Source organism: Meleagris gallopavo, chromosome 3 (genome assembly GCF_905368555.1).
Source record: "Meleagris gallopavo chromosome 3, MGAL_WU_HG_1.1, whole genome shotgun sequence".
Taxonomy (NCBI): domain Eukaryota; kingdom Metazoa; phylum Chordata; class Aves; order Galliformes; family Phasianidae; genus Meleagris; species Meleagris gallopavo.
In genome coordinates this window covers 23,828,762-23,853,257 of record NC_139406.1, presented here as the reverse complement: position 1 = coordinate 23,853,257, position 24,496 = coordinate 23,828,762, and the positions used below count along the sequence as shown (strand labels likewise).

The following is a 24,496-nucleotide window of genomic DNA, read 5'->3' as shown; positions in this document are numbered from 1 at the left end:
ATCCATTATGGTGAAATCAAAACAGAAATCCCCCAGAGCCATATGTTTAATTCAGCACGGGCTTTTGAAGGGAACTGCTTATTTGTGTAATCTGACAAGTGCACTCCCCTAATAAATAGAATTAATCCCCTATAACACATTCCTGCAGTATACTAAGTAGTAGTAGTAATACTAAAAATCAGCCTGCTCTGTACACTCCATTTGGTGTAGGTAAAAGACAACGGGGTTTTTGTTTGTTTCTGTCTCCTAAAAATTTCAGATATTTCACTTGAATTCAGCCAAAACATCAAGCTAGAAGATGCACTGTTCTCTTACACACAGATCTATCTGTAAAGGCTGTTAGGACTTTATCAGATAACTAAGTTGCACACAGAATTCACTTGCTTAATTCCTGGAGCAGTCAGGTACATTTCCCTGGGACTTCAGCAGCACCAGATGAAGCCATGCATTATTTTCACTAATCTTCTGTAATGAATTTCAAATTAGCTGACCCACCTACACTTAAATCTACCTGAAAAGCTTACTGAAGACTCAGAGGTTACATGGGAAATGCAAATCCCGCTCTCCCTTTTTCAGTATTACAATCTGAGAACGAAGACATCAATCACCACAGCTGACTACAGGCATTCATTGGGAAGATTTTCTAGGGTAGGAGTGCACGGCAACAGGTCTTCATGCTCCAAGTCTGCTACAATGCAGGGACATTTGGGGGCAAATAAAGAGATTATTATACCTCAGTGGAATTTCTGATTTTTAAAGATTTTCTCCAACCTTTGCTGTAGATGAGCTGAAACAAGGAAGATTGCTAGGCACAACGACCCCGGGTAAGGGCATGAATGAAGCCTTGTGGAGGAACGCTCACTTTCTTGCTTCAGAAGGACTTCAACAAAACTACTCCTGAGATTTCGTTTTGTTTCTTTTTGGTGGGAAGGGATTGCTGGTTTGGTTTTGGGGGGAGAGAGGAGCGATTGATGTTCTTTTCTAACCAAGAACTGTTCAAAACAACCAACCAACAAAGAAACCAGCAAACCCCAACACACGAAGAGGACCAAGCTGCCAGCAGCCACAGGTCACGCAGCATCTCCCCATCCCGAAGCCCAGCACCCCCTCAGCACTCACTCCGAGCGCCCGAGGTCCCGCAGCAGCCGCCCACCACAGCCCTTCCGAGTGCCGCCCTCCCCGCACAGCTTTACCTGAGGGCAACCCGCGCGGAGTCCGCCCTACAGCACGCCGCTTCCTCTCGCGGCCGCCGGCGGGGCGAAACTTAAGGAGGAGGCGGAAACCCGCCGGGGCGCGCTGCCGGCCATGCCGGGGGCTGAGAAAGGCGAAAGCCGGCGCCGAGCGCGTCCCGCCTCCGCCTCCCCCCGCCCGCAGCCGCTCCGCGTGCCGGGCCCAGCCACCGGCGCAGCCGGGCACAAAGGTCGCCATGGCAACGGCGCGCGTGCCCCCGCCGCGCCGTGGAGGCAACAATCCATCAGCCGGTGCCCCGCCCACCGTCCCCGCGCGCCCCGCCCGCTGCCAGAAGCACCGCCCAGCGGCGTTTCCCGCCCATCGGCCCCACGGTTGTGCTGCGGCCGCGCGGGTGGTTGCTTGTTGCTAACGTGGAGCTCGAAGAACGAAGGGCTGAACTATAGGCTTGCATTTCAGCCTTTTCTTACAATTATTACATATTCCATTCAGACTGTAAGGAAAGAGCCCTTTTTTTGCTGGGAGGGATCCATTCCCTTCTCTGAATCACAGCGGCCAGGCACCTGCTGTCCTCTGCCAGCCAGCCGTGTGTGAACAGTTGGGAGCCATAAGATTTCAGTGCACATTTCATCAACCTTCTCTCTAAATGTCACAGGGAGGCTGGGATCATTTCTGTTCGATGTTAGTAGACACGGGGTATGCATGTTGAAAGGAAAAAAAAAACAACACGCTGACCCAGGTTGTACCAGTTCCTCCCAAAAGTGAACAGCAAGAGCCTACAAAGGCTCAAAGGGCAGCAGGCAGGCACAGCATCACGGAACAGTTTGGGTGGAAGACGCCTCAAAGCCCAGCCAGCCCCAGCCCCGTGCTGTGGGCAGGGCTGCCACCCACCAGCTCATCTGCCCAGGGTCCCATCCGACCTGGCCTTGAGCGCCTCCAGGTGTTGAAGCATCAACAAACTTGCAGATGTACCGAGAGGAAAGGATGCAGTTAGCTTTCCTCCTGAAAACTCTGGAAGGAGAAATCCCAACAATTAACTGTATTTCTAAAACTTCAAGGAAGTAAAATGTTGCCGGGGGCAATGGATGAAAAATGCCTTGTAAAGCCCTTTTAGCTTCTGAATCACAGACACACTCGGCTCCTTTGTAATGCTGCCAAGCTGTAAGTGTCACTTAAGGAGAACAATGGAACAATTTACTGTTGTTCTCCTTTGCTGCCTGGGATGTAGAAAGAAGATTGTTTATGATAAATTAAAGGTCACAAATAAATGGCAATTTAATAGAAGAAAATCTACTCCACATGAAATAATGTCTCCGAGGGGTGATTAATTATGCAGGAGTCTGAGCACATCCTGTTTCATTGAAACACTGTGAATGGCCGTCCTGCTTCATTTCAATGAAGCTAATATGCATCGCTGTCTCAGAAATGCTCTGCTGAAAAAATAACAAAACAGGCACTGGATAGTCATTGCATCTACTGCAGCAGTGCACAAATAATGCAATGTAGCAGTATATTTAATAGAGGAATTCATCCTAACTATTATATACAAAGAGGTTTCACTCTTGTGGAGGTCACTAATCAAAATGGACTTCCGTAGTAGAATCATGAGAGAGTTGTTAAATAATCTTTGTGTAAGGAGATCCTATCTCATATAAAACTGGAAATGGAAGAAAACCTTTCGTTTCAAACCTACATACCCTTCATGTTGTTAGAATGTATGCATTTATGTATCACAGCATTTCCTACACACTTAAAATTTATATCCGTAAGTGTTCTGTTGACGCTCTTATTTGTATTCTGAATATGTGCAAACTTTGAAAGTTTGGACAGGGAAAACTAGCAGGAAATTCTATAATGTATTTTAGGCTTTCTAATAATGATTACTGCCCTCAAGTTAGTATATTGAGAGCGGAGTTCAGATGTATGTGCAGGATTTTTGTAGCACTTACACAGCGTATGAATGGTTATCTCTGAGCTGTTATACTAACATTCACCTCATTTTAAATCCATGCAAATGCGCATGGCCTGTCCTTTTCACATTGATTCTTAAGGAATCATTTCAAACATCTTCAAACATCTGGAGTATAGCACTTAGCTACATTCTTCATAATCTGAATGAAAAACATCAGTATTCAAATCTTTGTTTTTTATCAGATGATAAAAACTTGAAAATATTTCAAGGGAGCAATAACAAAGCCAGAGGCAAGGGTTAGGTTAGCTTGTGCTCACTTTAATGTGTCTAGTAAGCCAAGAGGATACACCCATGGAATAAATTGCTCTTTAAAGCAGACAGATTCACACACTTACAGTCACATAAATATTTACTGAGTTAGTCTTTTACTGGTTTCCATAATGTTTTGTTGATTTTTTTGTTGTTTTTTTTTTTTTTTGGTCTATTAAATCTTTTCTAGCACAAATTTAGCTGTTCTTCTGCTCGATTATGCATGTACGCTCAGGCAGCAATGAGTCAGGCATTGAGGCCCTGGAACGTGTCCAGAGAAGGGCAACAAAACTGGTGAGGGGTCTGGAGCACAAGTCTTATGAGGAGCAGCTGAGGAAGCTGGGATTGTTTAGTCTGGAGGAGGCTCAGGGGAGACCTCATTGCACTCTACAACTTCCTGAAGGGAGGTTGTGATGAGGATGGGTTTGGCCTCTTCTCCCAGGCAATGAACAGGACCCGAGGAAATGCCCACAAGTTGTGCCAGAGGAGGTTTAGGATAGACATAAGGAAGAACTTTTTCTCTCAGAGAGGTCAGGCACTGGAATGGCTGCCCAGGGAGGCGGTGGGGTTGCTGTCCCTGGCAGTGTTCAAGAAGTGTCTGGATGAGGAGCTACAAGATATGGTTTGGTAGCTGTGGTAGCAATGGAAATGGGAGGACGGTTGGACTAGATGATGTAATAGGTCGTTTCCAACCTTGTGATTCTATGATTCTATGGTTCTATGAGTCCTGAATCCTTCCTCTTTCTCTACTCCCATTTTCTATTTTGTGATATTAAAGTTACCATGAGATAACACTGCAATTACTGCAAAACCTCAGATGTTTTCTAAGGTTCAGGCCATTTTCTTCTTATGTTTTATTCGCATTTCTGTTTTGATTTGGGGTGACCAGAAACAAGTGAGGATTTTCTGTCACACAGTGCATGGTCACTCTGCAGACCCCTACTACACATCTTGCATTGCATACTCATATAACATACTCATACAGCATACATGGGAAAATTTTTTCTTCTATAATAAAGAAGAAAGCATTTTTTGCAGGGTCTGAATAGACAGTAATATGCAGCATTTATGTCCACCAACTTCCACGCTTTATGTACTGCAACATTAATGAACAACAGAATTCTAGATTCTACAGACCAAGCAGTCTTTAAGACTTAATGTGTTTCACTTTCTGTGAGAGCAATCATTTCAGTTATTTTAGGGAAAAAAAATAAAATGACAAAGCACTCAAATACCTTCTGACAAACTTTGTTAGAAAAGCTAACTAGAAATTCTCTATCTTCTTATATCAATTTATAAGGATTTCTCGAAGTTCCTTCACACCGAATAATCACTTTACAGAATAGGAGCCACTTTGAAGTCAGCCAGTGGAAAACAAAACAATTTATGAAGGATTGGGCACATCCACGACTTTCTGGAAACAAGAAATGAAAGTCACTATGATTCCAGTGGTAACAGACCGAAGACAAGCAGAGTGACTATGGAGAGCTCAGACTTATGGAAGTGCTGTCCCCAAACCCCCAACTGATTGATGATTTCTGCAATTTTTTTAAAATGTCTTCAATTTTAAATGTTCACAGATTTCTCTTTATGCAGTTTCACTTGTATTTCATGCTTACTGTTTTGAAAGCATGCATATCCTTCACAACAATCAAATCTGCATGATCTTTGGAGTGATAGTATAACATAAAAATCAGAGAAACTGGAGAAATCATCATTCTCACCACCACCATCCCCAAATATTCTACTGCCACAATTAATTAACATTTATGGAACTGTGATGTGCCCCTATAAGCACAAATGGAACTAGTTTGTAGTTTGCAATCTGTTAACAGTATTTCCTGTTGAAAATGCCTTCAGAAGAAAAATGGTGGTCATCAAGCATTCTGCTGGTTAAGTCTCCAAGAATGATGCCTGTTCTCTGCATCAGAGAAACTGACCAGATGCTCAGCAACACTGAACACAATGCACTGGAATAAGACGACTACCAGCTCACTTGACTTCCACATCAGAAAGTTGCTAAAAAAGGTTTCCTTATCAACCAAAATCTAATTGTCCATGCTGATTCAGACTTCAAGGTCTGATTTCACACCTTTCTGATGCATACTGCTAGCTCAAAATGTTAGGAAAATGGAAAAAGAAACATCACGTCATAGGCAACAAAAAACTTATTTTCCCTGACTAGCAATGCTGTGCTGAAGAAGTGACAAAGACGGGGTGTAGGAGTAACATATGAGGAATGATCTTAAACATGAGCAGTGGAAGCTCCCATTGTCAAAGTGTTCCCGGAGACCAGCATTTTTTCACAACAGTGTGCAGTGGAAAGAAGGCCACTGCTTCTGTCACAAGTGCATTCAAAAGACATCTCCCTTCGACAGACTACTTGTCACAGTGATGACAGGGAACTATGGAAAAACAAATTAATGAGAAAGTCTTAATTAATGAGAGATCTTAGAGGGTTGGGTGATGTCTGATATTTAATCCTTAAATACAGGAGTTTTTTAGTTGAAGCTTATTAGCTTATTCTTCAAGTAAAGGAAATCTCAAAATTACTTTATTTATTAGTAAAGTAAGTCCTAGGGGGAAAAAAAGGTACATTGGAAAAAAAAAAAAAATCAATATCGGAACAAGCAAATGGAATGTGAAAATGTATTATTACAGTTGTGTACTGCATTGCTGGGTGAGGTAATCAGTGACAGAAATAATTTATCAGTACAACACAAAAGCACAAAGCAGTATCTGTAGCCAAATTCCACTTGCTAAATCTTGTATGATGTACACAAACGTCAGGTATAGTTCAACTTCTGTGATGCTGAAGCTCTGTAATAGTCAAACATTGTGATGGGTTTTCTATCAAACTAAAATGAGTTCAAGATCCAAAGGGGCACTTTGAGTCTGCAGAACAAGCATGCTGTAACTTCACATGTCGTAACAGTCCTACATGGTGTCACTTCTTTAGTCTCGCAGTCACTCCGAACAACGAGAAGGCTTTTTAAGTATTACTTCGTGTCACAAGGCAAAGAAGAAATATATCCTTTTATCTGGGAATTCATCTCTGCCCAAGCATAAAGACTTGCTGCTCACAACAGGTTATTTTCCTCTTCTTTCTGAATATAAAATTATTTGACTTGCCTTGTAGCATCAGTAGCATCAGCCTATTTTTTTCCAAAAAGATGTTGAAAATGAATGTAAGTTTTTTGCCACATAGCACACTGCAATGTTAGAGACGAGGAGAAACGTGAATTTTTTTGTATGGACAGGAAATATCTTGATTTTTAAGTAAACCTACAATATATACATTACAGGTTGTGAGCTACTATTCAAAAATATAGTGGAAATCCATGGTGGGAGTGGACAGTATTGACAAATGTTTTTAATTAGAAAATTCTTTATCTATTTTTTAATTCAACAAATCAATTAGAAGTGAAGATGTGGTGATAGCAGTACGTAGAAACAGCAGAAGTTCAGCATGTAGAAGCCAAGGAATCAATCTGACCTTTACTCAGACACTTAAGCAATTGCAGAAATTATATATTAAGCAAATTGACATAAAATAGCTGTAATTACTTAGCAAGCATGGGAATTCTAAATCATCCTAAGCTCTGGCCTACCTGCATCAGGAACTACTGCTGATCTGAAAGAGTGTCTCCCAGGAGGTAGCTGTGGTTTGATGGGAGGCTAAGAGCAAGGAGGAGCTTTTCAGGAAGGACAAATTCTATGTTCAGTTGAATTATAAAGCAGATGAAAGCACAACTAAAATTCTAGAGGGAAAATAAAAGTGTTTTTAAAGTCAAAAGTATTGGGACAAGAATAAGAGGAGGGAATGAGGGAATAAAAAAAAGCTCTTTGAAACTTCTGTTTTGATAGTTTCAATACTTCAATTTTTGAAAATGGTTGTATACTGCTGATTTTTTTTCCATGTATATTTAAAATGTACATTATGAAATCATAAGGCTTAGACATAATGTTAACAAGTTTTCTTTTTTCATGCAAAATTTCTTTGACAGCTTGGCATACAGTTAATCACTTTTTAAAACTGAATGCACCCCAACACAGTGAACCTAATTTTCTAATCTGTCAGACAGAATTTGTCATTAACAAACTTTTCAAAACAGATAAAATCCTTCCCTTTTTTTTTATCTCAGGCTTCTGAATTGGCAAAGGGCTCAAGAAAATGTGTATTTTCATCAAGATTAATGAGTAATTACTAGTTGAGATTAACCAAGATTTAATGGATTTCTATATTGGTTGTGGAAGTTCTCAGAATAAATTGATGAATGATTGCTAGAAATGAAAATAAGTTAAGCTGATCATAAGGAATAATAGAGGTGAAGGGAGAAAACGAGAATAGGTAAAAAGCAGGGAGTGAATCTGAGGTTCCAAAAGGTACTTGAGCCATTGATACCAACAGGAAGGAGAGAAATGCACTCATTAATGACTTCACCCACCATTCTATTGGGGGTGGCAGACTCATTAATCTTCATAAGCAATCATACCAGGTACAAAATAAATCTGTTTCTGAGAATTTTGAAGGAAAATGGGAAAACCATGACTTACTGGCTACTGGGATTTTACTTTAGACTTTTGACCTGATAAAAAACACAGAGTACACCTGTTTCATAAGTTTTATAAAGGATATAATGACTTTGGGGAACAGGAAGACAGGGAACTACGATCAGAAGGCCTCAAATCCTACTTTCAGAACTTTTTAAAAACATTATTTGCAGAAAAAGAAAAGAAACATTGTTATGCATGCCCAAGAGAAAGCAATTAGGCCAGTGACTAGCAAACTAATTAAGTGACAAACTTTGGCAAACATTCTCCAGTCAATCATGCATTCACTCTAATAACTTACAGGTGCTATATTTAGATAACATCCTTCTCGCACCACCCAGCCTCACTCTGCAGCTCCATCATTCTACTCAGTCCATACTCTCTTATTACCTTTCCCTTCTCTTCCATGTGTGTCTCAACTCTCTAACTTTAGGCTAAGTCCAGTTACTTCAAGAAACACCACAGAAATCCCAGCACACTCTTGTCTCTGCTGATGTGGTCTTTCTCTGTCCCTCATACAAACCCAAAAGTACTTTGTTGATAAAAAACACCTACAGCCCTTTCTGTTTATACTGTCTGGAGCCTATGTTGCTGGTTGCTCATACTATGGAAGCATGAATAGCATTCAGTTTTTTATATATATATATATATATATTTTTTTTTTTTAAATCTGACTTGCTTCCTGTCTACCCCTTTATGCTTAAAAAATTAGCACAAGATAATCATCACCTCAAAACCCCCCCAAGACTCCCTGTAAGTTTAGCCTGTTCCCTGAGAAATGCCTGCAGACACCAGTGCCAGACCTCAGCTCCCCTGCTGATAAGCCTAGCTCAGCCTGGGGCCCCATTGCTGGTCACTGCCCCCTCACAGAAGAGCGGGAAGGTATATGACAATATGCATCACTCTATAAAAATATCCTTCAGCCCACCTCTACCTGCTCTGCCAGCCCTTAGTAACTTTAACCTAATTGATAACACTTTTTCTGTGCAGAATGCTGCCCCACTATTTTTCCTTCTCCCTCTTCACAGATCTCAAGAGATTTCAGTCACGTCATCTCTTCCCATGCAGGGATATAAATCCATTGCCTCCTTTCTGTTTTTGGCAGCACATTTTGCAAGAGTTTCTGCTTGTGACCTGACCTGTGCTAAGGTGTCTGTCAGCATTTACACCTTTGCCTGCAAGTGTAAAACTCAAAATCTGCCCAAGCTTTCAGAATAGCTGCACCTGTGTGAGATGTTTATAACTTTAGTAATTCAAGCTGATTTTCCACTGTATGGAAAATATTGGTGGCAACCAACTAATAACTAATGAGACTACTTGGTCTAGGGACTTACTTTAATATTTGACACTACATTATCTTTATAAAATAGGAGATGGTAGGTTGCATTATGCTGACCCATGTAAGAGCTCAAACTGATCTACATTAAAAATATCTGCTAGGAGTGGGCAAGGAAGGGCAGCAACACATTTCCCAGAATGTCTTACAAGAGAAGAAAAGTGAAGCCTCTTAACAAGAACTTTTACAGGCTGTAAAAATCTGCAAAAAGAATGACTGGAATCTTCCCTAACTCATCCTCTTGAAATATCTTTAAAATATCTGACATTGTAAACAGCCACAACTTAGGGCACAGTGTCTGTTCCTTCACCTTCAGAGAAGAGGGGTCTGCTTTTGAGTATGTTCACAAAATGGTCAAGAGAGGCTAAATACTATAAAGTAAGCTGCCTTGCACACTCTTCTAGTGTAAGACAGAATTTCTCTCAACTAAAAATTTGATAGTACAACTGCAGGTAGATCGGAGGACAGGGCTTGCTTCATGAAGAAAAGCAATATCTGCCCAAAAGAATATTGAGAAAGGTTCTGCATGCGTGGGCAGAAATGTTTCTTTTGAATTTTCTTAGTGATTGGAAGGAGATCTCTACTGCAGTGTTATAAACTAGGGAGGGAAGGGGAGGGAAGAAAAAAAAAAAGCATAAAAAACCCAGCCCCTTGTTTTTAATCCACTTAAGGACTGACTTGTGTTTCCAGAGATCAAGTAAGGTAGTTCTGCTCTACATACAGGCACATCCCATGTTGTTTCGAGAACAAAAGCACTGATTCTAATAGCTCCTCATGGCTTAGACAGCACACAACTAAGTATTTTACTTATTTTAACAGCAAAAAAAAATTGATGCAAAACAAACTTTTAAATGCATAGTCAATGATTGTGATAGTTCTACCACCAGGGAGGTGGTACCAAGAGTTATAGTCCCTGGAGGTGCTCAAGAAATGTGTAGATGTGGCACTGAGGGACATGATTAGTGAGCATGGTGGGGATGGGCTGACAGTTGGACTGGATGATCTTAGTGGTCTTTTCCATCCTTGATGATTCTTTGATTTGAAGCTATATTTGCACTTGTTGGAAGTTTTGAAAACAAGTATTTATACAATACTGGTAAGCAACCACAGCTGTCACAGACATCCCAGGAGTAAATATATGAGCAGAAAGAATTGCACCAGTTTAAATGAGCTTTTCCACACTTAAAAAGACATTCTCATGCAAAGCGCAACTAAAAATTAATCCAGCTTAGAATTTACAATATACTGTACAACCTGTAGCTGTAGGAAGTACAGCTTCTGAACAGGTAACGTATAGCATACAAAATAGCATATTCCTAGAGACTGTATTAATACAGCAAAATAATTATCAATATGTTATGTTTTTTTAATGAAAATATTTTTTTCTCATGAAGAATGAAACAAATAACCTTCTCAAGAACCTCAAATTGCAAGCAGATTTAAATAAGTAATAATCATAATTGATAATCATGTTCATGTTCTTGCTCCTTCATGCTAATGAAGACAATGACAGTTCAGCTAGAAGAAATGTCTTTTGCCAGCTGTACAGCAGTAAGTACTGGAATAAAGTCAGTCTGGAGATTAATTCACACTTTTTCATAAGCCTAAAGCGAATTACTTAGCCTGTGGGAACATAATTGAAAGCAGCTGGTAAGGAGTGCACAGGGCCCAGAGAGGCTCTTTCACCAGGTCTCACAGCCTGTGGGATATTGGCTATTAGCACTACTGCAGGAAAAGCTAACCAAAAGCTCTGGGAGGATGGCTTGTTGCCTTGCCTCATGGGCAAGCTGTTCACTGAACAGAACTAAGACTTAAAATGGTGTCTCAGATGTCAGAAATATTTTTTAAACTCATCACCAATTCACAAACAATTCCCTTCTTGGGCGGTCCGTCACTGGCTTTGAAACGTTCCAGGAGTCTGACACAAAAGATTGTGCAGTGTTATGGAGAAGAACATTCATGACTAAATCAAAGTCATTCAGAAAGAATAAGGAATTTTCTAGGCTTTATGTCTTGTCATGTCAGATGTTATGTGACAACTAATTCACAAATCTAATGAATTCTACTGCACTTAAAAACAGCACGTAATTTTTCAATTCAGGATTTAGCATAAAACAAACAAAAAAACCTGGTATATTACTGAATGCCTGATTAAGCGAAAGTGTCCATGGAAGATTCAGAGAATTCTTGTTTCCAATCCACCTATCTTGTTATCTGCTTCCGTATCACTGGAGTGATAGGGAATTTCTTCTACAGCAAAGACATTTTGATTTACTTGAGTCAAATAACCTTGAGAAAGCAAAAACTGTACGTGCCATATGAGGGACAACTCGTATTTTTCTCAGTATGGATAAATGTTGTATTTGATTAACTAACCACAATTAAACTCACAAGGTCGATGTTGGCCATGCTTAGCAACTAAGTGTGAGTAAGGAGCTCTATTTAAAACTTGACATTATTATGGTTTTATGATGTGCATGCAAAAATAGATTTAGATAAAATGTTTGACCATTATTTATGTGGTTATAAATGAAATATACCAATTATTTTCTGGAAAGTAAATCAACATTTTAGAAATGGAGAATAAGTTCATAAAGTCCAGACTTCTAAATTAAATAATAACATTTTTTGTTGAATAAATATGAAAAGTGAAGTGCAGCTTATCTGTATTTATGGGATGAGTGCTGCCAGAAGAAATGAAGAGCTTGGAAAAACTAGAGTAAATGTGCCATATCCAAAATTTGCCATGCACAAAGTAAGTTTAGTATTTATATTTTTACTTTGCTCTCTTTTTTATTTTAAAGGCTCTTCAGACCCTCTGATAAGCAGTCTACAGACACAGAATTGTTTGCCTAACAAAGTCATCTCTAGATACAAGAGCCCTGGCAAAGGACCATTCACCACCCTAAGTGTTTTGCACATTTTTTTCATTCAAGTTATGATTGAAAGTAAAGACTGAGGTCTCAGGAATTTTCTTGTGAATTATCTTCACAGTTGTATACTTGCAAATTCTCCTGATTTCCACAGAGTAAAAGTTTTTTTCACAAGAATGAAGTGGTAATTCTAATGCTGAATCGGGGCTTCCTTATCAAGCTTATTGTATACTGAAAACATTATTAGCAACCGAATCTCTTAAAAATATGTATAAATAAAAGGAGAGATATAAGTTCCCTATTATGTACCTGTTGCATTATTGCGCTGTGCTACATATGACTAAGTGACACTAAAGTTCACCATGGTACAGCTTCAATCATATTTGTTAGAGGAAGGATAGCTAAAAAATTACTTTCAGAATACGCTTGTAACTTCAGACCAAGTAGATCATCTCATTTTTATGGAGACTTCATAAGGGTTTTTCAAAATTTGTCAGACTTCCAAAGTCGTCTCATTCATTCCTTTTTGTATAGTCATACTCTTTCACATGACAACATTTGAAGGTGAAATTTAATAAATAATATGGAACAATTTTTTCTGGTTACTTTGTAAATTTTTGTTCTTTTTGTTGTACTGTCTTAATAGTGTTATTTTCCACATTGCATGGGGGCACTACAGGAGAACTTGGAATACTCTCAGCCTGAATTTTCTTTACTTCAAATATAATTTCAAGTTACTTTGATTTCTCAATGTGAATAACACTGAGACACTGCTCTATGCAGTTTAAAATGATAGGTTTTGTTTGGTTATTAACTTCATAGCTGAAGATGGAAAAGTAACATAACATTGTTAATGATGCTGATGCTTCCAGTTGGCAATGCATGCTTTATCACTGAGGCTTCTGAGCCAATCTGAACAAAAAGAATGACAGCATAAAAGGAATGATTTATCACTACTGCATAGACACCAAGGGGCATACTGTCTCAAAGGCTGATGCTGTCTTAGAACATTTCATTGCACTAAGAAAGCCATAAAGAAACATTATAGAGCCAGGACCATTCCTCATGTAATTCAGGACTCTTTTCTCAAAGGTTTTGTTGTCACAGCAGGAGAACCAGGATGCAGCTGGAGGGAAGGAAGAGCATCCAAGACAATGATATTGCCCTGCATCTTTGGTAGCCACAGGGGCTGAGAGCAGACAGGGAGCAGCCCCAAGAAGGAGTTGGGGGTACTGGTTGATGAGAAATACAGTATGAACCAGCAATGTGTATTTGCAGCTCAGAAAGCCAACTGTATCCTACACTGCATCAAAAGAAGCACAGCTAGTAGCTCAAGGGAGGTGATTCTCCCTCTGTTTTTTCTCCTGAGACCTCACCTGCGCACTGTGTTCAGCCCTGTGGCCCCCAGCATAAGAAGGACATGGAGCTTATGAAACAAATCCAGAGGAGGGCTACAGTAATGATCCAAAGGATGGAACACCTCCCCTACAAGGACAGGCTGAGAGAGTAGGGGTTGTTCAGCCTGGAGATGAGAAGGCTCTGGATAGACCTCGTTACAGTCTCCCAGTACCTAAAAGGTAACTACAGGATAGATAAGGAAGGACTCTTCATCAGGGAATGTAGTGATGGAACAGGAGGTAACAGTTTTAAATTGAATGAGAGGAGATATAATTTAGATGTCAAAAGGAAATTTTTCTCTCAGAAGGTAGTAAGGCCCTGGAACAGACTGCCCAGCTAAGTTGTGGATGCCTCATCCTTGAAAGTGCTCAAGACCAGGTTGGATGGGGTCTAGTGGAAGATATCCCTGCCCATGGCAAGGGGGATGATACTAGATGGTCTATAAGGTCCCTTCCAATCCAAACCATTCTGCAATTCAATGAAATCCGTTCTTGAAGTTTAAATAGAAAATCTACACTTGCCATAACTTAAAATGAAAAAAAAAAAGAAAACCTGTTACACACGCATGTACATTGTTTTCTGGAATCTAAAAGCCTGAAAGGTAAAACTAGTAACTAAATATGAAACGCTTCCCCATATTCAATTTAAGATCATGTGTGGTTTGGACTCTTATCTAAACATGAATGCCTTTTACAAACCACTACCATTTCCCGAACATTTCTACTGAGCTGTGACCTTAAAGAATTATCCCACTGTAATTATTTCTTGGAAGAAACATTAAGAAGTATTTTAGCTATGTTGTAAAATTATGATCTACAAAAGACAGTTCAGTTAGCAGACAGCTCACCTTGGCTTAACAGAAGGAAAAGCAAAACAAACAGAGAAAGAAGTAGTAAGCTTTTAATCACAAAGGAAATAAAACGTAACAGTAACTTCCCAGAACTGTAATGGATTTTGCATCACTTCATATTTTTAGATTGACTTTCTCTCTGACTAAGTAGAGCAGCCACAACTTTTGAGACAGATAATATGATTTATATGATTTTATGCTTGAAATCTTCTGCCCACAAAGTGCACTTGTTCTTCAAGTCTGTTGCATCAAAATCTGAATTCACACGAAGATAGATAAATATAAATAACTACAAATGGATAGGAGGATTAAGCAAATAGAAAAGCAGTTTTTCCTTCTCCTAAAACAGAAGGTGTGTCTCACCCTGATCATAAGATGAGATTGTTGCATATGTTCTTGAAGGGGAATACCAATAGGTATTCATATGAACAGAAGCTTTCTCGTGGAAATGTGTGATCAGTTTCATCCAACTAGGAAACAGTGAAGATGTATTAGATCTAGAAACAGAAAGTAAATCAGAAAAATATATTTGAATATTACCTCAAAAAGCAAATCTTAACTGACGTGATCTTTAATATTATAGCCAATAGTAAATATCTTTAATGTCACATAATTAGAGTTGCAATGTATTTGCCAAAGATAGGCAACGGTACGACATTTTCTTTCCTTTATTAGCAAAAGGTGGTACACCATACACATTGAGTTGTGTGACAAGCCTCCAACAACAGTTTCGTGGCTTCATCAGCACTGTTGAGTTCCCTCCTCTGGCATCCTTCCTACTTAAATCTATTCCCTGTTTTATATGTACCCTGGAGCCCAGATTATTTAATTAGCCAATAAACAATAACAGGAAAAGGTTTACCTATTGCTTCTTTTGGTTGTTCAACTGCATGTTATAAACCGATTACTTGTCTCCTGGTGCTGCAAACTGATTACCTGATTTAAAGCTCTTAATTAAATACCCATTCATTAAAGCCACACTTAAATGGAAGATGTGATATTTTGTAATTAAAACAATTGTTGTACACAATATCTCCATTTATATGACCTGTTAACAGTATATAAAGCTTGAGTACAAAAGAAACACTCACTGAGAAGAAATATACTGTAAATAGAAAATAACTATATGGCAATCAATAGGAATTTATTATTTACAATAGCTATTATCATTTTAAATCAACTTTAAACAAGCTCACAGGTATGTCACTGACCAGCCGCATACCTGTACTTACACCAGCTGTTTTATAAGAGGTGATCACTGCTCCCTCCACAAAATATTTCACTGGGGTTTCCATCTATTATTAGAATAAACCAATTCTTCTTCTCAGAATATAGGCACAAAGTAATTCCAATTTGCATTAAAAAATTTGGAGTTGCTCCCCTTACCCGGCAAATCAGTTTCCTTCCCAGACTTTTTCCCAATACACTATTTGCTTTTGCAGTTGTAGTTCTATTCTTTGTCTTGCCTCCTGCCAGTAAGCACTGTAAGAGCACAGCTGCATGCTTTTCACTCAGGCACTGCAGTTTTCTTTCCTAAACTTCTCTGTTCCCTCATCCTTACCCATCTGTGGCTAGTCAGTTCATACTCCCTTTTCAGAAAGGAAACTTCTTTCTTTCATGACTTCCAAGAAAGTACTCTGACCACTGTGACTAGACATGGGATACAGTATGTAGGTGATTTTTACCACAGTAGCATTAAAAGTAAGACAAAAACAACTTACACAATACAATACACTGAAAAGAAAATCACCGTGAAATACGTGGTTATATTTGGATAGGTATGGATACATATGAAAAAAATGGCATTTTTTTCAAGAAGTAGTCATATTTTAATCATAGTGCTCTTGTGGGATTATTCTTCAAAAGCTCCTTCATTTTCCTGTTCCACAAAGTTACATTTTTACCTTCATACGGAATATACCAGCATCAGCAATGCAGTGCATTTTGTATAGATGAAGGAAGAAAAAAAAAAAAAAAAAGTATAATAATTTACCTTTCTAAACTTGAACTTCACATTTCCACATTATGAAAAACAATGACCCAAAAGGTCAGAGTATGTTTCATATTAATTTTTCATGTGAGGGGTCCCCCCAAAAATAAATTGAATAAAGTTTTGCCCAGCATGCTCTCTGAGTCCTTGATTATTACATTTAAAGTAGACAAATAATTTCCTGGTTGGAAGATTCTGAATAATGGTGCTTTCTCATAGTTTGAGTTCTTCTATTTTTTTTCTTCTGTTGATTCAAAGAAACTCGATAAAAATAACTTTATAAAAAATAACTCTGCATAAGGCTTATAGTTTAATCCTTTAATAAGAATTAGTACAAAATAACAACTTTATTCAGTGCACTTCTAGCACCTACTTGCTGCTAGAAATGAGTTATCTGAAAGTCAAGTCAATGTCAGGTTAACTCACTTTTATCTTGCAATGGTTAGTGAAGATTGTAACATCTGCAAGATTGAGGCAGCATAACTAATAATGGACACAAAAGAAAAACCACATTTGATTTTACCTTTGGTGCACTCTGCGCACCACAGAATCAGCCTTACACCCTAACAAAAAGCTTCAGGCTGCACAAGTAGAGCTGTTATGCTAGGGCTAGAGCTCTAATAATGAAATACAGATCTCAGAAAAGCTGCAACTCAAATCTGTTTGGCTGCTTGAGTTACATGACAGCACATATAAATATTTTTCCTCACTTCAGCAAAATTTAAGGCAATTCTCAGACAAAATAGTCCTAAAGAGTTATAGTCAAGAATGTGGTCTTTTAAAATAATATCAATAGAACATACACTTCATAATCTATCTTGACTACTGGCAACTGCTGCTAAGTTGCAAGCATAGTGCAACTCCAAACTTAATCAGTCATCACAAAGCCTACCCTTTTCTCACCTTTAACTACAAGCATGAACCAAAAGGTCTTGCTTTTTATTTACGATACACCCAAGCAACCTTTCAGCCCTACTAGACTACGTGCCGAGGAGATACAAATCTGTAGCAGAGCAACATTTGTCTGCCCAGGGATAAGACGTGAGGTGAAGACAGAAAAAACTGCATTAATTAAGGGGTTTATGTATCTGCTTCTAAGCTGCAGTGCATATCTCCATACAAGAAGTAGTTCTGAGGATATCCCTGTTCTGTTGGTAATGGTTTATATTATTTAATACTCCTTAAATAAGATTAAGTGCTATAGCACTGAGCTCATTTCTCAAATGAATCTATTCCTGTGTAACGGCTATGTTAAAAAAATAAATATTTTCCATTAGACAAAAATGCAGATCTAGTACCAATAACTAGAGTTCCCCTCCTTCTTTTTCTCCTGGGAAAATTGCATGGAAAAAAAACAAGCCAAATGGTTAAGTGCCAGACCAGACATGCCCTGACTCCCTGTTCCTTCTTTGTATCCACACATCTATCACCCTGTGCTTTTTTTCCTTTTACTGCCATCTCTCTCTCTCCTCTCTGCCTACGTCCAGCTCCTTCCCCACCAAACAAGGCTCGTGGGATTGACATGACCATCTCAGGCTTTACCTGCACAGTTGAGAAATCGTTCTGCTTGTTCAGAACAGGCTCTGTTTTTGCCTAGACTGGGCTCTGCCCAATTCCCAGCATGGAAACATTCATCCTTTTTTATCTACTAAATATCACTTGTAAGTGTAGGATTACATTTATACGCAGCTTACTGACCTCTGCTACAGCAGTATCCCAGTACCTAACCACTTTTTATGTATATCACTGCCTACTCCATTAAGAAGGGGCTTGTGGATATTTCAGGAACTCAGAAATTAAGTGTAAAAACAACAGTAACTAGAAGAAAATCACATAAGCTTCTAGCACTGCACTATCCGTAGCATCTCAGTGCCAAAATCCATGAGAATCATTATCTCTTTTCTCAGGATGAAATTTAACCTCTGTACCAACAATATCACGTTAAGTGCTCCAAATGGTCTTGCTTTCAATGCTACAGCTTCTAAAACTCTAAATACAGTATAGTGTATCAATAACCACTCTGCCTCCAGCTATTTCAATAACTGTCACAGCGAATATGGGGACTAGCTGAATTGACCTGTATCAGTGCTCTCACACATAGTTTATTTTTACAGCTTTGGTGCAAGGGTTTTGTTTGCTTTGTTTTAAAGTTTTACTTTGGTAAAAGAGTGACAGTCTTTGTATTGTATTTTCATTTACATGCACATGGAAAAAAAACAAAGACCTTTGTTATCAACAAATGTTTTTAAAAATTTGCAGTGTATTAAGTTTCCATTCTTCCAGTCTGAAATATGAGTTGCTGTTCACAGCTGAAACCCCTCTCTCCCTAGGTACATGAGGAAAACAGCTAATATTTCAGGGTATTAATCTCGCTGGGTAAATTATTAATTAGGAAAATATAGTAACCAACCAAAAGCAACTTCATTTGACATAAACTTGCCAGTATAAAGGAATAGCTGTAGTACTTTTATAATACAAGTACATTGGTTAAGAAAAAATTGCTGAGAAGATGAAAAAAGTGAATGCCTTTAATGGAAAGTTTTCTTCAGGCACTTGATTTTGAAAGGCATACGAGGGCAAAAGTTCAAGAGTACAAGCTGGAACAGGGCTTCTCAGTAAGGTGAAGAAATGAAATACCATTATTTGAGCAGCACAATTGTAAAATGTTCCCCACTGTATTGTCAGAAAATTGCATATGTAAAGAACACAGATTTTGCTCTCCAGAAACTGACACTGCAGAATCCAGTATGGACAAGAAACAGGACAATACAGATGATGAGATACTTCTTTCAGAGGTGATAAACTTCATCTGTGATTAAGTTTCTGTTTCATTCAACCTACATTCTTCCAGTACTTGAAGAGAGTGTATAAACAGGAGGGGAAAAAACTGTTTACATTAGTTGATAGTGATAGGACAAGGGGAAATGGTTTTGAATTAAGACAGGGGAGGTTTATATTAGATATTAGGAGGAAGTTTTTCACACAGAGGGTGGTGACACACTGGAACAGGTTGCCCAAGGAGGGTGTGGATGCCCCATCCCTGGAGGCATTCAAGGCCAGGCTGGATGTGGCTCTGGGCAGCCTGGTCTGGTGGTTGGCAACCCTGCACATAGCAGGGGGTTGAAACTAGATGATCATTGTGGTCCTTTTCAACCTAGGCCATTCTATGATTCTATGATTCTAAATTACGGTGAAGTATATTAATATAATCAAAGCATGAACATTGGCAGAGATTGTTCAGGGTCTAAAGAATCTGAGTTCCTATAGTAGGGCTGTGAATATATTTTGCCACTTCGTGTATATTTTCCACTAGGTGAATTTACAAGGGGAAAGCAGCAGAGACGTAACAGAAGAATGATTTAAAAACTGATGCTCCTTCAATCTGCACATATAGATCCTCATGAAATGCCTTCTTTGCCTTAAATAAAATTAGCTCAAAGCTTTAAAATCATTTTACTGAATGAGAAATTGTTTGTGTCTTTGCCCCTGTTTACCAAACCAGAGATAACAAGTTTTGACAGATGTATTGCTGAACCTTGGTAATCTATGCTTTGCCAAAAATATTTGCTTTTGTGAAATAAGCAAAATGTGCACATTTGTGTCCCAGAATAGCTGAGCTTTGTGCTTCACACTGCTGAAAATGGGTCATGAAAGGGTCAAAAACTTGTCTTGGCCAAGTGGACCTGCATTTGGACAGTCTGCTGACCACCACCTAAGCTGGTTATAGCGTTCAGAGATTTCTGACACAACATAGCCTAGAGGATCAGTAATGATCAAGAACTGAATGGAGTCATGTTATCAAACGATTTTAAAAACTAATAAATCAGAATTTTCTTGAATTATCTCTCCAAAAAATGCGTGTAATAATTATAGGAGATTCATATCTATACCAAAAGGCTACAAAAGTGTAAGAGAGACATCGATATAAAAGGAAAACCTAGGAGTGGGTAACTGCCCAGACCAGCACATCCTAGCTTGGCTGCAAAGGATGATGACAACACCAATTAACGGGATCACTCTGTGCATTCTATTAGATAATTACCCAGATAAGGTCAAGGCTCGTATTCTCCTCAAGTGCTTTGATAATGGTTTATTACAGCAGCCCATTTCAAGTTACATTAGGCTGACAGTTGGTGTATGGAATACATTTCAGCACAGCTGCCATGAAACAATCTGGAGGTTAATGGGGGGGCCTGGCAGTGAGAAACACTGGGCTCTCCTCTGTGGGCTGCCTCTGCAAGGAGTGGGAAAGCGGCACAGCACTTTGTGTGATCCCCACAGTATGTGCACGCCAGTGTGCACTACTTCTGCAGTTACAATAGCCTTGAGCACTGTATAGGCAGCTCATGCATTCATGAGATTTCTGCTGATGAATGTTTAAGACAAAACATCTCTTCTGGCAGTGAGGTCCCACCCTTGGGGTTCCCGTTATTTGCACGAACTCTGCGTAGATACCACAGTCAAACCCCACACACTAAAGCAGTGTAATCATTTCAGTCAAGTCTTCTTTTCATCTATGCTTTATTTATAAATCTAACACTTCAGAAGCATATTTCAATGACTAAAAAGTACTTTAACGTTCTTAGATACTTCAAAATTATTCAGTACAAATTTCCACATCATAGAATCATAGAATCATAAAATGATTGGAGTTGGAAGGAACCACAAAGCCCACCAAGCCCCAACCCCATCCAGGGCCCCATCCAACCTGGACATGAGCGCCTTCAGGGATGGGGCACCGCAGCTTCTGTGGGCAGCTGCACCCGGGCCTCACTATCCTTTGAGTAGAAAAATTCTACCTAACATCTAATATAAATCTCCCCACCTTTAATTTTAAACCATTCTGCCATTGACAGCTCTGGCTAAAATAAAGAACTTAATGAAGAGATACAACTTCTTCTTCCGCTGACTTCAAGGAACTTCAAATTTTACCTGTAGTATTTTAACTGCTTGGTGACACAAACTGCCTTGAAAACATCTGCTGTAGTTGCAGACTCTATTCATTTGATATTAAATCCCACTTACAAGAATTCACTTATGGATGAAGTCTTTAGAGAAGGCACATTATGACTTTCCCATATAATAAAAACCCTTCTTAAATTTTTTAATATTCTGAGAAGCCAAGATAACCAAAGTTACCTTCTTAAACCCATACTTGAAGCAGCTGTTTAAGTGACCTGATTAAAAAAAAAAAGAAAAAAAAAAAGAAAAGTTTGCACATTTTCTCTTGACTTCAGTGAGAGCTGCTGAGTGCTCAGAACAGAAAATGAAGTCACATATTCAGCTGCCTTACTTTGATTTAATTCATCCTGCCACGGTTCAGAAATTATGGTCAGATAGACTTTAAATCAAATTTTCAAGTGCAAGCCGCAGAGGCTTTTCACTTCCAAAGGATTTCATTTCTAGATCAGAGAATGAATTTGGCTCTCTGACTTCAATGAGATTGCTCAGATTAAAAAGAAAAAAAACACAAATAGGTGGTGTTCTCTCATGTCTTACATGTAACTATACTATAAACTCTCATATTTGAAACTTCTTCTAAATATCTACTAACTAATCCTTATAACATGATGGGAAGAAAATACTGCATTTTACCACTGGGGAAAGAGAAGCTACAGCCACACCTACAAAAAGAAGCGTGTAATAGAGGGAGTACGATCTCAGAAGTTCTCTCCTTAGTCCACAACACCAGAGCTGGACATCCTGCTAGATGTGCACGCTGTCCCTGTAGGCCTGTCCTGCTCACTCATTTATCAAAACAATATAGTAGGTAGTGGCAGTGCACATGCATCAACAGTCCCGCTGTTACTGCATAATCTTTTGATTACACCACTCTGCCAGTTGACTAAAAATGCTGTCTTGAGACAGCACACTATCTGGAAGCACACCTCTTGAGGTCTAATAGTAATTCCCCTTCTAACAAGAAAATCACTCTTAACTCTGGCAAAAAGATGCTGTCAGAACTGGTGAGCCAACAAAAGGGCTGACTTCAAATGGATTCATCAGTCAACCTTCTCTTCCTGCTGGGAATTCATGACAGATCATGACTTTGACTTAACAGCACGCTTTACGGTTTTGCTTATGTGCCCGGAATATTGGCCACCTAAATTGTGTGGATCGTGAAAAAAAGATTGCGCCCAATGTATCTTGTCCTGTCATGGGGCACCACTGAAAAGAGCCTGGCTCTGTCCTCTTTGCACCCTCCCTTTAGGTATTTACAGACATTGGTACTCTACCCCTCTCCAGGCTGAACAGGCCCAGATCTCCCACAGTCTCCTCACAGTCCCCTTGCTCCATGCCCTTCACTTTCTTCATGGACTTTCCCTGGACTCTCTCCAATGTGCTTAGGTCTCTCTTGTACTGAGGCACAGGACCTGGATCCAGCACACTAGGTACAGCCTCACCAGTGCTGAATAAAGGGGATGGACTACTTTCTTCCACCTTCTGGCAGCACTCCTAATGCAGCTCAGGATACCACCCACCTTCTTTTTTGTGAGGCAGTATGTCCAACCTATGGCCTGGCACAGCTTGCAGTGCAGCCTGTCCACTGTTCCCAGTGACTTTTTCCCATAAAACGGCCATGGCCATGCACCCATCCTTCAACAACAACCACACCATCAGTGCACTACTAACACTGTTTTAACTAAACCCAGGGCACGGGTAGGGCAGTACTGTGTGGTGTTGACTCAGATGGTGGCAAATAAGTTTGTGGATTTTAATACACTGGCTAAACCACAGTGTTCTGAAGAGAAAAGAATATGCAGCCATGCTTTCCAGTTTGATAAACAAATTTGAGAATATCGAGATTGACAAAAAAATCAATTTACATTTGTGATACTATTTTCAGTTGATATAAATACACGACCTGCAAATTTTCAAAAGGCATGTATAGAGTGGCAAGCAAATATTCAACTTAAGAATCTGATCATGTCTCTTTACCAGAATTTCATAATCCCTCTTTTACCAGAGAAAAATATCCTTCACCTTCACAACCATGCCTTACTCATGTCACTGCTTTTTGGCAGTACACATTTGTGAACAATTGTCAAGGATGCAGTACAGGAGCAGTAAAATTTCATCAACAATCTCTGAGAAACACCTGGAGAGCTCACTGAGAATTAAAACTACTGCCATCAAACCAGTTATGTTAGTTGCACAAAAGCTTTGTTCTCTCTAAATGCCTATACTTTAACCTTCAACAATACAGAAAGTATTACTAAAATATTAAAGTTTAGCTAAGACATTGTATGTGTCCCATCCTCCGTCTTGAAGTAACTTCAGCAAGTATCAGTATACAAAGTTGGAGGTTAAAGTATAGGCATTTAGAGTGAATGAAGCATGAAGAGGCATTCCTGCATATCAAGCAGCAACATTTCTCTGGAAGCTAAAGTCACCTCTCCCATAACAGATTTTTACTATTTTGTTATTAGTGTCTCCCTATATATTTGTGACTGCTAAGCAATAATTTACAATATAAATTGAATACACCAAAAAAGTGATGCATGCTGCCTATATGAATTAAATGTTTTGAAAATACTTAAACAACCACTGTCTGGGATCTTATATGTGAAATATTTTACCCTTGTAATGACAGAAGAGCATGAAAGAGATTGTTTAGAACAAATGAAACTAAAATCCTTTAACACATTTCATAAAACAAAGTACTTTTGCTGTACAGCACCCCTCCCATGACGTCTAACCTGCCACACATACACTACAGGAATTGTCCAATGCCTGCACACCCACCTAATATGCGCAAGATGAACGAGCAATAAATACAGCTGCTCCCTATTCCAACCAAGATTTCTTAAGAAGAACGGTGTACAGCAAGCCGGCTTTCCTTTGAGACCTATTTTCTATAAGATTTCTTACAAAAATAATGTTATTTATCTTTGTTGCACCTTTGGGAGGAAGAAAACAGTACAAAAAGCAATAATTTTTTGCTCACAGTAAACCAGCTTAATGGAGCAGACATTAACCCTTATGTGAACAATGAATATACAATGTGTTAGAGATTATCTGAGTTTTGATTCATAAAACATTCACAGTAACAGTCAACACTATGCATACTAAAAACGTAGTGAGA

General features: G+C 39.1%; 1 protein-coding gene across 7 annotated transcripts in view; it reads right to left on the bottom strand.

Annotated features, from left to right (window-relative positions):
• Nucleotides 1-24,496, bottom strand: part of CTNND2 (catenin delta 2) — a 625,555-nt gene that overhangs the window by 415,434 nt on the left and 185,625 nt on the right. Inside the window, exon 1 of one of the 7 annotated variants that reach the window (XM_085220455.1) lies at nucleotides 1,194-1,488. The exons of the other annotated variants lie outside the window; for them this stretch is intronic. The gene's annotated coding sequence lies outside the window, so the exon portion shown is untranslated. Of the gene's footprint in view, nucleotides 1-1,193; nucleotides 1,489-24,496 lie in introns of those variants that run through there. 7 annotated transcript variants of the gene reach the window in all.